Raw genomic sequence first — 16,064 nt, 5'->3', positions numbered from 1 at the left:
CCTGTTGAGCTCTGCTGATCCATTATTTTCCTTTAAGACATTGAAACAGGTTAATTGAGCCATTAGGGGGAAATACATAGACCTCAATATAATAAAATACCACTATTAAAATCAATTCAAATGTGGCTATTGTTTAAAAAATGGTAGTTGGTTTTAAAAATGCCCTTGTCCTATTGGAGAACATAGAGAGAGTTTGTAGGATCATCGTGTAGTTATGTTTTAAAGCTCACTTTTTTGTGTGTGATAAAAAAATAAATTAGAATTTAGATAAAGAAGCACACAAATCAAGAGCCATAATTAGAACAACCAGAGCAGTAGAAGTTTCAGAGGAACAACATTATGGATGGTGGATGTAGCTGGAACATGGGCATGTGCAAGTACAACCCACTCTTCAAAATTTTGAACTAATTTTGTGTACTAATTTATACATTTTTAAATAAAAAATGCGATAGAATGTTGATTTTCACTGTGTTCATATCTATGCTGTTACTTGTTATACTGTAAAGGCAAGGTACCTAAATGAGTAGGTTTTATGCAACGTTTCTCAAGCTGCTGCGCACAAAATTGGCTAGAATTACAATTCGCTGCTAGCATCATGAATAGTCAAGGAAGCTGGGATTTCGTGGTTGCCATCTCAACCAACAGAAACAGCGCCAGATGAGAGAAGGTTAGGGTTAAGGTGTTATCATGGTAGTGAGGAGGTCAAACTGTACGATTCATAGCCTTACCAGGTGAAGAAACTGATGACAAAAATGGGACTCTGCATCTTTTTTTTTAATGGTTACACAAGTCCAAAACTCTTGTCACCATGCAAGTACAGCATAAGGGGAATGGTTTTGCTGAAGTTTCCACAAGATCATAAGCTACAACATTTTGAATAACTGTCCCATTACTTCTCTAAGAAAACGAACTTAAGAGAGACGTTTCCTGTGTGTGGTACATAACCACATTGCTTTTTTTCCTCTCTAAAGCTGATCAGTAAACCAGGTCTACATGTTTGAACCTGGAATGTAGATAAAAGCTTTGAGCTGGGATCATTTTTAAGGTGTCCACTGAGTGCCTTTTAAAATGAATTCATTATAGTGCTTTATTTTATCATCAATAACTTCTATTTGGACCTCACTTTTTCAATGTTAACAAAAAGCCAAAAAGTTGATTGAGGAGAAGTACAGGCTTTGCAATTTAATTTCACATTCTTCTAAAATTCTGAAGGCTTTGGGATTCAAGAACCTAAAAAGGCTCAGGTCTTCTGTGGTTGTCTCAACCCTTCTTCAAGACTTTCTGTGTAACAGATTTAATTGCTTATGGACAAAGATTATAGTCAAAGATTGCAGAACATGTAGTTTGACACTGACCACTTGCTGAATGAAATGTCTAGAACCAAGGGCATATCCTTAATGTAGCATCTATACAGTGACTGCACATATGGTGTTACATCAAATGGAACCTCTTAGCGACACATTTCAGAAAGCAAAACCACTAAATATTTTTCTTGCAACCTGTTCTTTGATTAATAACATTAGAAGATATGGGTTTAGTTATAATTTACAGTACAGTGTTATCTTCTGATCCTGCAGAAGAGCCTTTCTCTCTACTGGATGCAAAACTTTCATTTGAACAAATAATCCTCAAAAACATAGGAAAAAAGAGTATTCTTTTTAAAAAAACTCATGGAGTTTATTTCTTTCAATTTATAAAATTAAGCCTGCTCCAGACAGGTAATACTGGTAGATATGTTTGCAATCTCTATTTTTTAAAGAATCAGAATGTGTGTTTTGGCACACATTGCCTCCTCAATATGCCAGGCCAGGTTCCTTCCTTCTAATACTTCATAATCAAGATGCGATGTGGTGCCCATTAGAACACAGAAGTACTTCTCATTTAAGTCTGCCGAGCCCAGCATACGGTAAAGTTGCCACAACCTCCTTCATCATATTGCCTGTTGACAAAAGGAATAATTACTAGTATGATTTTTAAAAAATGCGAATTCCCAAAATACAGAGACACTAACATTGAAAGAAAAATTTAAAGTACAGTGTTCCCTCGATTTTCGCGGGTTCGAACTTCGCGAATAGCCTATACAGTGGTACCTCAAGATACGAACCCCTCGTCTTACGAACAACTCGTGATACGAACCCGGGGTTCAGAAAAATTTTGCCTCTTCTTACGAACTTTTTTCGAGTTACGAACCGGCGTTCGGAGACTGCTGGAAAGCCGCGCGGCTGTTTTAAAAGGTGACAGCCGCGCGGCTGTTTTAAAAGGTGACAGCCGGGCGGCGGGGCTTCCCAGAAGCCTCCCGAACGCCGGCTGGGAAGCCCCCCAGGCCGGCTGCGACCTTTTAAAACACCCGCGCCGCTTCGCAGCTGTCTCCCGAAGCCGAACGCGGAAGTTCGGCTTTAGCGTTCGGCTTCAGGAGACAGCTGCGAAGCGGCGCGGGTGTTTTAAAAGGTCGCAGCCGGCCTGGGGGGCTTGCCAGCACCCCCCGAACCCCAAACCCGGGTTTGGGGGGGGGGTGCTGGCAAGCCCCCCAGGCCGGCTGCGACCTTTTAAAACACCCGCACCGCTTCGCAGCTGTCTCCCGAAGCCGAACGCAGAAGTTTGGCTTTAGCGTTCGGCTTCAGGAGACAGCTGCGAAGCGGCGCGGGTGTTTTAAAAGGTCGCAGCCGGCCTGGGGGGCTTCAGGGGGGGGTGCTGGGAAGCCCCCCAGGCCGGCTGTCACCTTTTAAAACAGCCGCGCGGCTTCCCAGCAGTCGCCGAAAGCCGTTTTTTTTGCGGGGGTTTTTTTGGTTGCATGGATTAATTGACTTTACATTGTTTCCTATGGGAAACAATGGTTCGTCTTACGAACCTTTCGTCTTACGAACCTCCTCCTTGCACCAATTAAGTTCGTATCATGAGGTATTACTGTACCACGGTTTTTCCAAAAATATTAATTAAAAATACTTCACGGGTTTTTTTCCTATACCACGGTTTTTCCCACCCAATGATGTCACATGTCATCGCCAAACTAATAATTTTTGCAAATAAATAGCAAAAAAAAAAATGTTAATAAATAATTATGTTTATAAATATCAGGATCACTAATTGTCTTATTCAATGGTGAGTACCAGTAATAATGGTGAGTAAATGGTTATTAAGGGAATGGGAAATGGTAATTTAGGGGTTTAAAGTCTTAAGGGCTGGCTTGTGATACTGTCCATAGCCAAAAATGGTGTATTTACTTCCGCATCTCTACTTCGCGGAAATTCGACTTTCGCAGGCGGTCTCGGAACGCATCCCCCGTGAAAATCGAGGGAACACTGTACCTTTGAATTCACATTCAACATTCTTTCAGCATCTTCCTAGAAAACCATGAGCTTTGATAACTATTGTTACAATAACTATCCCACACCAACTTCAATAATTATTCTGCTTACTTTTCTGAACAAAATTACACATGTTTGCTAAGTGAGATAGTTGCTAACCGAGTTTTAGCATTGTACTAATTAATTAAATTAAATTTATTTGATTTATATGCCACCTAATCCCGTAGGACTCAGGTACGACCTTTCCATCCACAGTGGTTATAGGAATCACTGCAGTTGTTAAATTAGTAACACAGTTGTTAAATAAATCTGCCTTCCCCATTAATGTTGCTTATCGGATGGTCACAAAAGATGATCACATGACCCTGGGACACTGCAACCGTCATAAGCATGAATCAGCACCCAAATTTTGATCACATGGCTGTGGGAATGCTGCAACAGTTGTAAGTATGAAAAAACGGTCATGACACTTTTTCAGTGCCACTGTAATTTCAAATGGTCACTAAACGAAATGTTGTAAATCACGGACTACCCGTATAAGGCATTTACTTTTTAAAAAATTTTACCCGCAGAATTCATGAGAAAATAACATTGAACAAAATAAATAGCTTCCCTTCATCACGTGACGTTCCCGGCGCTCTTGCTACTGGAAGGGAAATCGCCGCTGTTGCAGCCACAGGGAACGAGAAAGTTTTGGAAGCTGCTTACAGGTAATAAAAGGAAGCAATGAGGAAAGAAGCTGCCAAGATTGCAGCAGCCCCCACCCTTCCTGCAGCTTGGAGCTCTTAGAGAGCTCCTCAGCCCCCTGAAGCTGCCGGGATGGCAGCTTCTGGGGGCTCCTTTCCTCATTGCTTCCTTTTATTACCTGTAAGCAGCTTCCAAAACTTTCTCGTTCCCTGTGGCTGCAACAGCGGCGATTTCCCTTCCAGTAGCAAGAGCGCCGGGAACGTCACGTAATGAAGGGAAGCTGCTTTGGCTCCAGCAGCTTCCATTCATCACGTGACGTTCCTGGCGCTCTTGCTACTGGAAGGGAAATCGCCGCTGTTGCAGCCACAAGGAACGAGAAAGTTTTGGAAGCTGCTTACAGGTAATAAAAAGAAGCAATGAGGAAAAGAGCCCCCCAAAGCTGCCGGGATTGCAGCAGCCCCCACCTTTCCTGCAGCTTGGAGTAGCGAATTTATTTATCCCATTGGAAATAAAGAAAATAGATTTTTAATTGGTTCCCAGCGAGTTAACAGGGGCTGGGAACCAATTAAATCCATTTCCATTATTTCCTATGGGATAAATAAATTCGGTACTCGACCAAATCGGTTCTCGACCACACTTCTGGAACGAATTGTGGTCGAGTACCGAGGTACCACTGTACTTTTATTTGAAGCTGCACCTACAAAAGACAAGACAGGTCATGATTGCAAGGTTTCTCTTCATGCAGAACAATGTAAGAATAATTATCTAGTTAAAATCTTTCCAGCCCCTTTCTTGCTACCTCAAATATTTCAAAGGGCATAACAGGGTGTAACTTTCAAAACATTAAGATGGATTAAAACTGCAAGAGTAATCCTGTGCACATAAGCCCGTGATGGCGAACCTATGGCTTGTGTGCCACAAGTGGCATGCGAAGCTCTCTCTGCAGGCACACGTGACGTTGATCATCTTAGCTCCACTGCGCATGTGCCAGTGCCTCCCGCTGGCCAGCTGATTTTTGGGTCACACAAGCTCAGACTTTCTCCTCACTTTATGCCACCAGTGCCTTCCCAGATCTCTGGAGATTTTACCTCAGCGTTATTTGGCCACGCAAGGTTTTTCCCTCCTTTCACCTCTGTTTGAAGGAGGCTTCTTCCCCTCACAGCTCCATTTGGGGAAGGGAAACTTCCCCCTACCCTCCCAATTCCGTTTGAGGAAAGGAAAATTCCCCCCGCCCACCCAGCTCCGTTTGGGGAAAGAGGCTTCCCCCCCCCCTCCCAGCTCCATTTGGGGAAAGAGGCTTTCCCTCCCTCCCAGCTCCGTTTGGAGAAAGAGGCTTCCCCCCTCCCAGCTCCATTTGGGGAAAGAGGCTTTCCCCCCCTCCCAGCTCCATTTGGGGAAAGAGGCTTTCCCCCCCTCCCAGCTCCATTTGGGGAAAGAGGCTTCCCCCCTCCCAGCTCCATTTGGGGAAAGAGGCTTCCCCCCCCAGCTCCATTTGGGGAAAGAGGCTTCCCTCCCCCAGCTCCATTTGGGGAAAGAGGCTTCCCCCCCCCCCAGCTCCGTTTGGGGAAAGAGGCTTTCCCCCCCTCCCAGCTCCATTTGGGGAAAGAGGCTTTCCCCCCCCAGCTCCATTTGGGGAAAGAGGGTTCCCCCCTCCCAGCTCCATTTGGGGAAAGAGGCTTCCCCCCCCCAGCTCCATTTGGGGAAAGAGGCTTCCCTCCCCCAGCTCCATTTGGGGAAAGAGGCTTCCCCCCCTCCCAGCTCCGTTTGGGGAAAGAGGCTTTCCCCCCCCCCTCCCAGCTCCATTTGGGGAAAGAGGCTTTCCCCCCCCAGCTCCATTTGGGGAAAGAGGGTTCCCCCCCTCCCAGCTCCGTTTGGGGAAAGAGGCTTCCCCCCTCCCAGCTCCATTTGGGGAAAGAGGCTTCCCCCCCAGCTCCATTTGGGGAAAGAGGCTTCCCCCCCTCCCAGCTCCGTTTGGGGAAAGAGGCTCCCCCCCCCAGCTCCATTTGGGGAAAGAGGCTTCCCCCCCTCCCAGCTCCGTTTGGGGAAAGAGGCTTCCCCCCCTCCCAGCTCCGTTTGGGGAAAGAGGCTTCCCCCCCTCCCAGCTCTGTTTGGGGAAAGAGGCTTCCCCCCCTCCCAGCTCCGTTTGGGGAAAGAGGCTTCCCCCCCTCCCAGCTCCGTTTGGGGAAAGAGGCTTCCCCCCCTCCCAGCTCCGTTTGGGGAAAGAGGCTTCCCCCCCAGCTCCATTTGGGGAAAGAGGCTTCCCCCCCTCCCAGCTCCATTTGGGGAAAGAGGCTTCCCCCCCAGCTCCATTTGGGGAAAGAGGCTTTCCCCCCTCCCAGCTCCGTTTGGGGAAAGAGGCTTTCCCCCCCCTCCCAGCTCCATTTGGGGAAAGAGGCTTCCCCCCTCCCAGCTCCATTTGGGGAAAGAGGCTTCCCCCCCCAGCTCCATTTGGGGAAAGAGGCTTCCCTCCCCCAGCTCCATTTGGGGAAAGAGGCTTCCCCCCCTCCCAGCTCCGTTTGGGGAAAGAGGCTTTCCCCCCCCCTCCCAGCTCCATTTGGGGAAAGAGGCTTCCCCCCCCAGCTCCATTTGGGGAAAGAGGGTTCCCCCCCTCCCAGCTCCGTTTGGGGAAAGAGGCTTCCCCCCTCCCAGCTCCATTTGGGGAAAGAGGCTTCCCCCCCAGCTCCATTTGGGGAAAGATGCTTCCCCCCCCTCCCAGCTCCGTTTGGGGAAAGAGGCTCCCCCCCCAGCTCTATTTGGGGAAAGAGGCTTCCCCCCCTCCCAGCTCCGTTTGGGGAAAGAGGCTTCCCCCCCTCCCAGCTCCGTTTGGGGAAAGAGGCTTCCCCCCTCCCAGCTCCATTTGGGGAAAGAGGCTTCCCCCCCTCCCAGCTCCGTTTGGGGAAAGAGGCTTCCCCCCTCCCAGCTCCATTTGGGGAAAGAGGCTTCCCCCCCAGCTCCATTTGGGGAAAGAGGCTTCCCCCCCCTCCCAGCTCCGTTTGGGGAAAGAGGCTTCCCCCCCAGCTCCATTTGGGGAAAGAGGCTTTCCCCCCTCCCAGCTCCGTTTGGGGAAAGAGGCTTCCCCCCCTCCCAGCTCCATTTGGGGAAAGAGGCTTCCCCCCCAGCTCCATTTGGGGAAAGAGGCTTCCCCCCCCTCCCAGCTCCGTTTGGGGAAAGAGGCTTCCCCCCCAGCTCCATTTGGGGAAAGAGGCTTCCCCCCCCCTCCCAGCTCCGTTTGGGGAAAGAGGCTTCCCCCCCTCCCAGCTCCATTTGGGGAAAGAGGCTTCCCCCCTCCCAGGTCTGTTTGGGGATGGGAGGATTTTCCCCTCTACCACAGCTGTTTGGGGATGTGAGGCCAAAACAGGGAGAAGTCACGAATTCATGCGTGGTGGGGTCATTCATGCATGTACAGGGGGCAGGACATGTGGGAGGGGCACTGCATTATGGGTGTGGACACTCGCGCACGTGCAACAGTATACCTGCGCACACTTTCGGCACCTGAGGGAAAAAAGGTTCACCATCACTGACATAGGCCATTGACTTAGGAAAGCTGTACTTTGATTCTCTGAACAGTCCCGGCATAAAACATGACGGAATCATGCTTGAGCATTACAATTTGGTATACACTGGCTATAGAAGTGGAAATACAAAGAGAGGATCCTTATTGCTTGGACTTATCGGAGGAAAGTAGTAAAATAGCAAGATCACTATCAGAGCAAAGTAGTATACGATTTACAGTTAGAAGTGTTGATACATAGCAGAGTGGGGAAAACCTCTGAGAAATAATGGGAGATTTCATACTGTAAGGATGAAATAAATGGCCCTTCTGTTATATATATCTGTTTAAAGGCTTATGAAAGAATGTTTAAACATAAATCAAACAATGAAGTCAGTAAGGCTGGAGACATAATGGGTTTATGCAGCTAATCAACACGGATGTCACGAAAATATTATTTTCAACGTTTTTGCATACATTCCACATCCATTCTCAACATTTCCCCAGCAGATGACAAGTAAAAAAACACCGCAGAAATGTTTAGAACCTCAAGTGAAAACAATTCACTGTCAATTTTTGGCTATTTCATACTAAATACACTGATTTTCCAAAAGATTGCTCTCATCACAGAGATCAGGAGTCTAAAAAACATTTTGGATCAATTCTGAGAATGAATGATGGATGCTATAATTGCTACAAGGCTACCTCATTTAAAAATATGTGAACACAACAGTTAAAAAACAGAAATGATTAACTTAAGAAATGCTGAGAGATCCAAGAAGAGGCTCTAGATGTTTGTCTCTGGCTTTGGAATTCTCATAGTGAATCTACCTCTGAAGATGAAATTAACATTTGTATCATTCTGAAATATTCTGAAATATCCAAAAATTAAAGAGGAAATTTTGGAAAAAGCTCAAATGGCATTTAATCCTTAAAATGTGCAGTTTTACATACTTCATCGGTATGGACATTCAACAATAAAGTTGCATTATTTGCATTGCTTAAATTTTTTTAAAAAATAATGAAATAGCCAAACTGCTATTGTTCAGGCACCAAAGCATTCTAACTCAATAAATATTGCAAACTCAGGACTATTGTGGGTTTCTTACAATAGTCCTGAGGGGAATTCACAATTGAGGGGTCCCTGATGTTTTCTGAGCTCGGTTGTTTTCTTGCAGATGTTTCATTAGCCAAAATAGATAACCTCATCATATGCTGATGTTGTTTATTTATTTATTTATTCAATTTTTATGCCGCCCTTCTCCTTAGACTCAGGGCGGCTTACAACATGTTAGCAATAGCACTTTTTAACAGAGCCAGCATATTGCCCCCACAATCCGGGTCCTCATTTTACCCACCTCGGAAGGATGGAAGGCTGAGTCAACCTTGAGCCGGTGATGAGATTTGAACCGCTGACCTACAGATCTACAGTCAGCTTCAGTGGCCTGCAGTACAGCACTCTACCTGCTGCGCCACCCCTAGTTTGTTACCTAGTTGTTACCTAGTTTAGGGCCCTAAATCAACCACTAGCTTGACTGCGTATATGAATTTGTATGAATGGCAAGTACGTGTGTTATTGAATTGTTTTTATGAGTTTCAATTAGGGTTTTAGAATTTAGACTGTTTTTTTCTTGACTTCTTTTTATTGTTGTTTGTAATTTTACATTGTTGTAAGCCACCCTGAGTCCTTTGGAATTGGGCGGCATGGAAGTCAAATTTATTTATTTATTTATTTATTTTATTTATTTAGATTTATATGCCGCCCGTCTCCGCAGACTAATTTAATTAATTAATTAATTAATGAAATCTCTGCAAGAAAACAACCAAATAATGGTTTTCAGGGAAGCATTCTTATCATGGGTGGGTTTTGACTTACCCTGCTGCTGGTTCTCTTCCTCACTCACTGTGTGGGCATGTGTGTGGGCGTGCATGCGCTGTGCTAAAAACCCAAATCTGCACATGTGCAGAAGCAAAAACAGCTTCTGCACATGCTCAGAAGCGAAAAACAAGATAATGCCGCCAAGACAGTTTGGGGGCATAATTAGCCGGCCATTGCTGCCAGTTCAGCCAGCGGGGGGAAATTCATGCTACTGGTTCTATAGAACCAGTCCAAACCGGTAGGAACCCATCTCTGATGCTTATAGACAACAGTAAGAAAGAACTACAAAAGAACATTATTTGCATGTTGACAATCCACAGTTCCATCCAGGAGAGTGTCTATTAAGAAGGCATTAAAGAGGAGGAATAACAAATGGCTAGGCAAGATGGACCAACTGGCTTGTTTGGTACAAAAGGAGCAAAGAAGAAACCAGCCACATTACTTGTTATCAGAGGGACTCTAAAATATCGCATCTGATTCCTTAAAACAGTTGAAATGTTCTAAGAAGACGTCTTTTTTCAGCCAGTTACATTACTAGTTCAACTCTATGTACAGTGACACCTCGTCTTACAAACGCCTCGTCATACAAACTTTTCGAGACACAAATCTGGGGTTTAAGATTTTTTTGCTTCTTCTTACAAACTATTTTCACCTTACAAACCCACCGCCGCCGCTGGGATGCACCACATCCGGACTCCCGTTGCCAGCGAAGCACCTGTTTTTGCGCTGCTGGGATTCCCCTGAGGCTCCCCTCTATGGGAAACACCACCTCTGGACTTCCGTGTTTTTGTGATGCTGCAGGAGAATCCCAGCAGAGGAATCCCAGCAGCGCAAAAACAGGCACTTCGCTGGCAACAGAAGTCCGGAGGTGGTGTTTCCCAGCGAGGGGAGCCTCAGTGAAATTGCAGCATCGCAAAAATACAGAGGTCCGGAAGTGGGGTTTCGAGGACTTTGGTGTTTTTGCGATGCTGCAATTTTACTGATGCTCCCTTCACTGGGAAACCCCACCTCCGGACTTCCGTTGCCAGCGAAGCACTCGTTTTTGCGCTGCTGGGATTTTCCTGCAGCATCACAAAAACACGGAAGTTCAGAGATGGGGTTTCCTATGGAGGGGAACCTCAGGGGATAACCAGCAGTACAAAAACAGGCACTTCGGCTGGCAAAAGGGGTGAATTTTGGGCTTGCACACATTAATCGCTTTTCCATTGATTCCTATGGGAAACATTTTTTCGTCTTACAAACTTTTCACCTTAAGAACCTCATCCCGGAACCAATTAAGTTTGTAAGACAAGGTATCACTGTAATTAAATTATACTGTCAGAATAAGCTAAAGAGGCTCTGTTAAATTTAATTACAGTACTGGGAATAAGCAAAACAAACTCTATACTGCCAGAAACCAAGATATCTGGTATATAGGAGAAGACCTTCCTCTGTGTGATTCCTAGGCTATGAAATACTCTCTTACCCACTTTCCTCTTGATTTTTTGTGGAAATGTGACCATGTGGTGCTTTTCCTTGGCAGCATTCTCTTCTTCTTTGCATTACATTATTTCAATATTCGTGTCTTGCTTCCTGCACATTTTGTAAGCTCAAGTTGTTAACTTGCATCAATGCTTGTTCTCGGCTGCTTTTTTATGCAATCAGTCAGTAAATGCTTTTCCTCTTTAACAGTTGGTTTGAGTTGAAGTAAAGCTCAGTTCCAATTCCGCAGGGCAGGTATAGTCTACTCCATGATGGCAAACCTATGGCTATGGAGCCATATCTGAGTCAGCTCCAGCGCCGGCCAGCTGATTTTCAGTGTTCCAGAGGGTAGGGGAGGCCGTTTTCATCCTCCCCAGGCTTCAGAAAATCCCTAGAGCGTGTGGATGGCGAAAAATGGACACAACGGGCCTACTGGAAATTTGGAAATAAACTTCCCATTGGGCTGTTTTTTGCCTTCACCAAGCTTCAGGCAGCTTTCCTAAAGCCAAGGGAAGACGAAAAACAGCCCAAACGGAAATTCAGAAATGAACTTGTAGTTGGGCTGATTTTTGCCCTCCCCAAACTTCAGGAAGCTTTTCTGAAGCCTGGGGAGGGGAAAAACTGCTTTCTCCCTTGCCCAACAGGCCTACCAGAAATCCGGAGAAGTCCGGAGGCTTCAGTGAGGTCTACACACATATGGGGGAGCTGTGCATGCATGTGCGGGATGAAGGGTTTTGCATTATGGGTGTGAGCATGTGCGCATGCGCTACTGCGCATGCGCACTCTCTTTTGGTACCCGATGAAAAACGTTTTGCCATCACTGGTCTACTCTATCAGTATTTATGGGGATCTCTTTGGTCTACTATATCAGTATGAGGATGTAATGCATAGCAAATAGTCATTAGCTTTCTTGGTTTTGGGATCCAAACTATCCAGTTCTGGTTGTGTCCAGTTAATAATTCTAACAGTATATCATGTGAGAGGAATGGCCTGGGTATTGATGGCTTTGATGGTGTGTTCAGCATTCAATTTTGTCTTTATCAGCTTTCTCACTCTTTGGATGGATTCTTTATTAATCACATTTTAATCCTGGTCCACGTTTGATGTTATTCAACTGTAAAACGTGCAGATACTTGCAGACTGTATCTTAATAGTTCCTGATGATTTGGCTATTCAACATTTTAATTCTAATACTATTGTAATTTAACCCTAGTTTATTGCTGTTGTAGAACATTTCTATTGGCCAAATTCCATTCGTCATATGCACATCACGCATATAACTGTGCTAAAAATTCTTACAGTATTTGCAACCACCAAGTCTGTCTTCTGCTATATCATAATTTTTCTCTAAATGATGTTTTTTATTGAAACCAGCTGTTTATAAACAGCTGGTGTCAATAAATGATAGATGATACAACTATGTAGGTAATCAAACATTTTTATAATGAATCCAGACCATATGTAAAGTGTTTTTTCAGCTTCTCTTTCCTTCCTGTTCTCCTAGAACAGGGGTAGGCAAAGTTGGCTCTTCTATGACATGTGGACTTCAACTCCCAGAATTCCTGAGCTAGCATGATTGACTCAGGAATTCTGGGAGTTGAAGTCCACAAGTCATAGAAGAGCCAACTTGGTCTATCCCTGTACTAGAATAGTTGTGTTTTAGTAGACACTCGCTGTGTAACATTGTCATCAAGTGAATATCGCAATATTTTTCCCCTTTGCAGAGCTGGGGTGGGCGTGGCCTGCATATGACGAATCCGGCCCATGGATCACCAATTTGACACCCCTGTACTTAAACTATTAACACAAGTATTTTCTTGGTTATATTTTCCTGATGTTTTTATCCCTTTTGCTAGGACTCAGGTTTTTTCAGTTATTAATCAGCCATTAAGCGAAATGTTTGTTAAGTGAGTTTTCCCCATTTTATGACTTATCTTGTCACATCTGTTAAGTGAATCATTGCATTAGTTAAGTTAATAATAAGTTTTGCTAAGTGAATCTGGATTTATCATGGATTTTGCTGCATGACCGCAGGACACTGCAACCGTCATAAATACGAACCAGTTGCCAAGCATCTGAATTTTGATCGTGTGACCATGAGGATGCTGTAACTGTCATAAGTGTGAAAATGGCTATAAGTCACTTCTTTTCAGAACCTTGTAACTTTGAGCAGTCACTAAATGAACTGTTGTAAGTTGAGGACTACCTGTAGTCTTTTTGAATTTCTCATAGATCTTTCCTAAACTGGTTTGTGTCCCGCTGGGACACCCCCCACCCCAGCACTTTGAATCCCGCTGGCCAAGAGCACTCGGGCAGCAGCTTCTGCCAGACACGGGCAATGAGCGGGACAGAAGTGCGGGGAGAATCAGGAGGCTCCTTTGGCGGCTGGGGGCTGCCTGGCTTTGTGATTTTGGCTTGGGGGGGGAGTTAGGAAGGTCCTACTTCTCCCCCCCCAGCCAAAAACTCAAAGCCTATCTGCTGGATACGGGCGATGAGTGGGACAGAGCGGCGCGGAAGCCTCTTGCAGCAGCTGCCACAGCCACCGGCTTCCGCGCCGCTCGTCCCACCCATCACCCGTATCCAGCAGAAGCTGCTGCCCGAGTGCTCTTGCCCAGCGGGAGGCGAAGCACTGGGGTGGGGTGGGCTGTCGGGACACCCCCACCCCAGCACTTTGAATCCCGCCGGCCAAGAGCACTTGGGCAGCAGCTTCCGCCAGGATTCAAAGTGCTCCGCCCCCCTCCCAGCCTCCGGGCCGCCGCTTGGCTGTCATTTTGTAGAGAAGCGGAGGAAGAGCTGGATGCTGGAGGTGGCGGAGGAAGGTGAATGCGGCCAGGAGGCTGGGAGGGGGGCGAAATATGGGAGGAGGAGAGAGGCAGCCTCCACGCGAGCTCTGACCAGGCGCAGGGCCGCGGAGCTAGCTGTCAGCGCCGCCGCGGACCGGCTGAAAAACCCCAATGGCCCGGTCCTGGTCCGCGGACCGGCGGTTGGGGACCTCTGCTTTAGTACAGATCTGGAAAATGTAATCTAAAAATTGTGAATATAAAATGAAAATGCACGGAGGCAAATATGTTTGCTGCAATATGGATAAATTTACTATAAGGCAGGGGTCAGGAACCTTTTTGGCTAAGAGAGCCGTAAACGCCACATATTTTGAAATATAATTCCGCGAGAGCCGTACGTATCTCCCTTTCTCTCTTTCTTTCTCTCTCTCTTTCTCCCCCCCTCTCTTTGTCTCTTTCTATCTCTTTTTTCTCCCTCCCTCTATCTTTCTCTTTTTATCTCTCTCTTTCTCTCTCTCTCTTTCTCCCCCTTCTCTCTGAAGTGGGGAGGGCCGGGTTGGCACCAAGGGAGCTCGAGACGGGGTGCAAAAGCAAACTACTCTGCTGGCCCAGGCCCACATCGGAAGGAAGGAAGGAAGGAATGGTAAAAGGGGCGATCAAGAGAGGAATGGGTGAATGAATGGACGGAGGGTGGGAAGGAAGGAAGGAAAGAGGGAAGGGACAGGAACAGAGGAAGGGTGCAAAGAAAGCAAGGAAAGGTGTGAAAGGGGAGAGTAAGAGAAGAAGGAGTGAAAGAAGGGAATGAGGGAGGAAACAAGGGAGGAAGGAGAAGGAAAGCAAGAAATGGAGGGAGGGAAGGAAGGAAAGAAAGAAAGAAAGAAAGAAAGGGGGAAGGGACAGGAACAGAGAAAGGAAGCAAGGAAACTTATGAAAGGGGAGAGTAAGAGAGGAAGGACTGAAGGAAGGGAGGGAGGGAAGAAGGTAGGAAGGAGAAAGAAAAGAAGAAATAGAGGAAGGGAAGGTAAAAGAGAGAAAGAAAAAGAGCAAGAAAGAAAGCAAGAAAGAGAGAAAGAAAGAATGAAAGAGAAATAAAAATAGAGAGGGGGAATGAAAGAAATGGAAGGAGGGAAGGAAGGAGAGAAAGAAAGAGAAAGAAAGAAAGCAAGATAAAGAAAAAAGAATGAAAGAGCAAGAGAGCAAGAGAGAAAGAGAAAGAGAGAAAGAAAGAAAGAAAGAAAGAAAGGCAACTTCAAAGAAAGGCTCACTGAGCATCTCTCACTCTCTCTCTCTTTCTATCCCTCTTTCTTTCTCTCTCTTCCTTTCTATCTCTCCTCTTCCTTTCTCTCTCCTCTCTCTCTCCCTCTCTTTCTACCCTCCTTTCTCTTCCTTCCTTCTCTCCCTCCCTCCCCTCCCTCCCTCCTTCCTTCCTCTCCATTTCTCTTTCCCTCCCTCTCTTTCCCTTTTCTTTCTTTTGGTCCACTTCTCTCTCTCTCCGCTTCTCCACTTGCCTCCCCCTCGCGCCTCGCCCTTCCCACCCGGCCACCCGCGCGCGCTTACCAGCAGCAGGAATTCAAGTATGCCCAAAAGAAGCCATTGGCTCCGGGCGGCGTTCACGGCCCCCCCAAACCCCCAGCCCAGCTGGAGCTCCCTCTCGCCGCCGCCATCTCCCTGCGACTGTCTGCGGCCGCTGCAGCCCCCCTCCCACCGGGCCACAAAGGACATTTGCCGCCGACGCCAGTGAAGCTTCAGCTGGGCGGGGCGCTGCCGGTACTTCCCTCCTGGGGCTCCCGCTCGCAGCTGTCCCCCGGCTTCTGCTCGATGCCGCGGTTTTCGGCGCTGTCCTGCTGTGCCCCAAAGACGGAAGGCGGGAAAAAGGCGAGAAGAATGGAGCTCTCCTCCTTCCTGCCTTCCGTCTTTGGGGCCCAGCAGGACAGCGCCGAAAACCGTGGCATCGAGCAGGAGCCAGGGGACAGCTGCGAGCGGGTGCTCAGTGCTAGGAGCCCTGTCTGCGAGCCAGATACGGCCATCAAAAGAGCCATATCTGGCTCGCGAGCCATAGGTTCCCGACCCCTGCTATAAGGTGATTGGAGAATTTATGTAGAGCCTGCTGTGCAAACTCTGCAAATGTGGTTAAAGTTCAAGCAGTGTTATATGCAACCAGGCAATTCAGTAAACCATTGTTCAGTTAACTATAGTTAAAGTACTGTGGGAAGAAAGCTATTATAAATTGCCTAGAAATTGGACACCAACTAGCTATGGATCTGGCTATATATGTTATTATTTAACTTTAGTGAAAAGATTATAGCTTTTAATTTTATCCAGAATAAACTGAAATATAACATTTCTAACTCAGAGTCAAATTAATATTTTTAACACAGGAATAAAAATGGTTAATATAGAAGGGCTAATCATTTCTCACTTAGAATATAAGTCTAAATTAAAACAATCCTTATTATTTCAAA

The 16,064-nt window shown here is 46.4% G+C and overlaps 1 protein-coding gene across 2 annotated transcripts in view; it reads right to left on the bottom strand.

Moving 5' to 3' along the window:
• Positions 1 to 756: 756 nt before the first annotated feature.
• SCAF8 (SR-related CTD associated factor 8) overlaps positions 757 to 16,064 on the bottom strand; it is a 119,133-nt gene continuing 103,825 nt past the window's right edge. For both annotated transcript variants that reach the window (XM_070733743.1, XM_070733748.1), the window contains exon 21: positions 757 to 1,939. The gene's annotated coding sequence lies outside the window, so the exon portion shown is untranslated. The remainder of the gene's footprint in view (positions 1,940 to 16,064) is intronic.

The sequence above is a fragment of the Erythrolamprus reginae genome, chromosome 1 (assembly GCF_031021105.1).
Source record: "Erythrolamprus reginae isolate rEryReg1 chromosome 1, rEryReg1.hap1, whole genome shotgun sequence".
NCBI lineage: Eukaryota > Metazoa > Chordata > Lepidosauria > Squamata > Dipsadidae > Erythrolamprus > Erythrolamprus reginae.
Note: the sequence above shows the minus strand (reverse complement) of the source record. Positions and strands in the feature narration are given on the sequence as shown.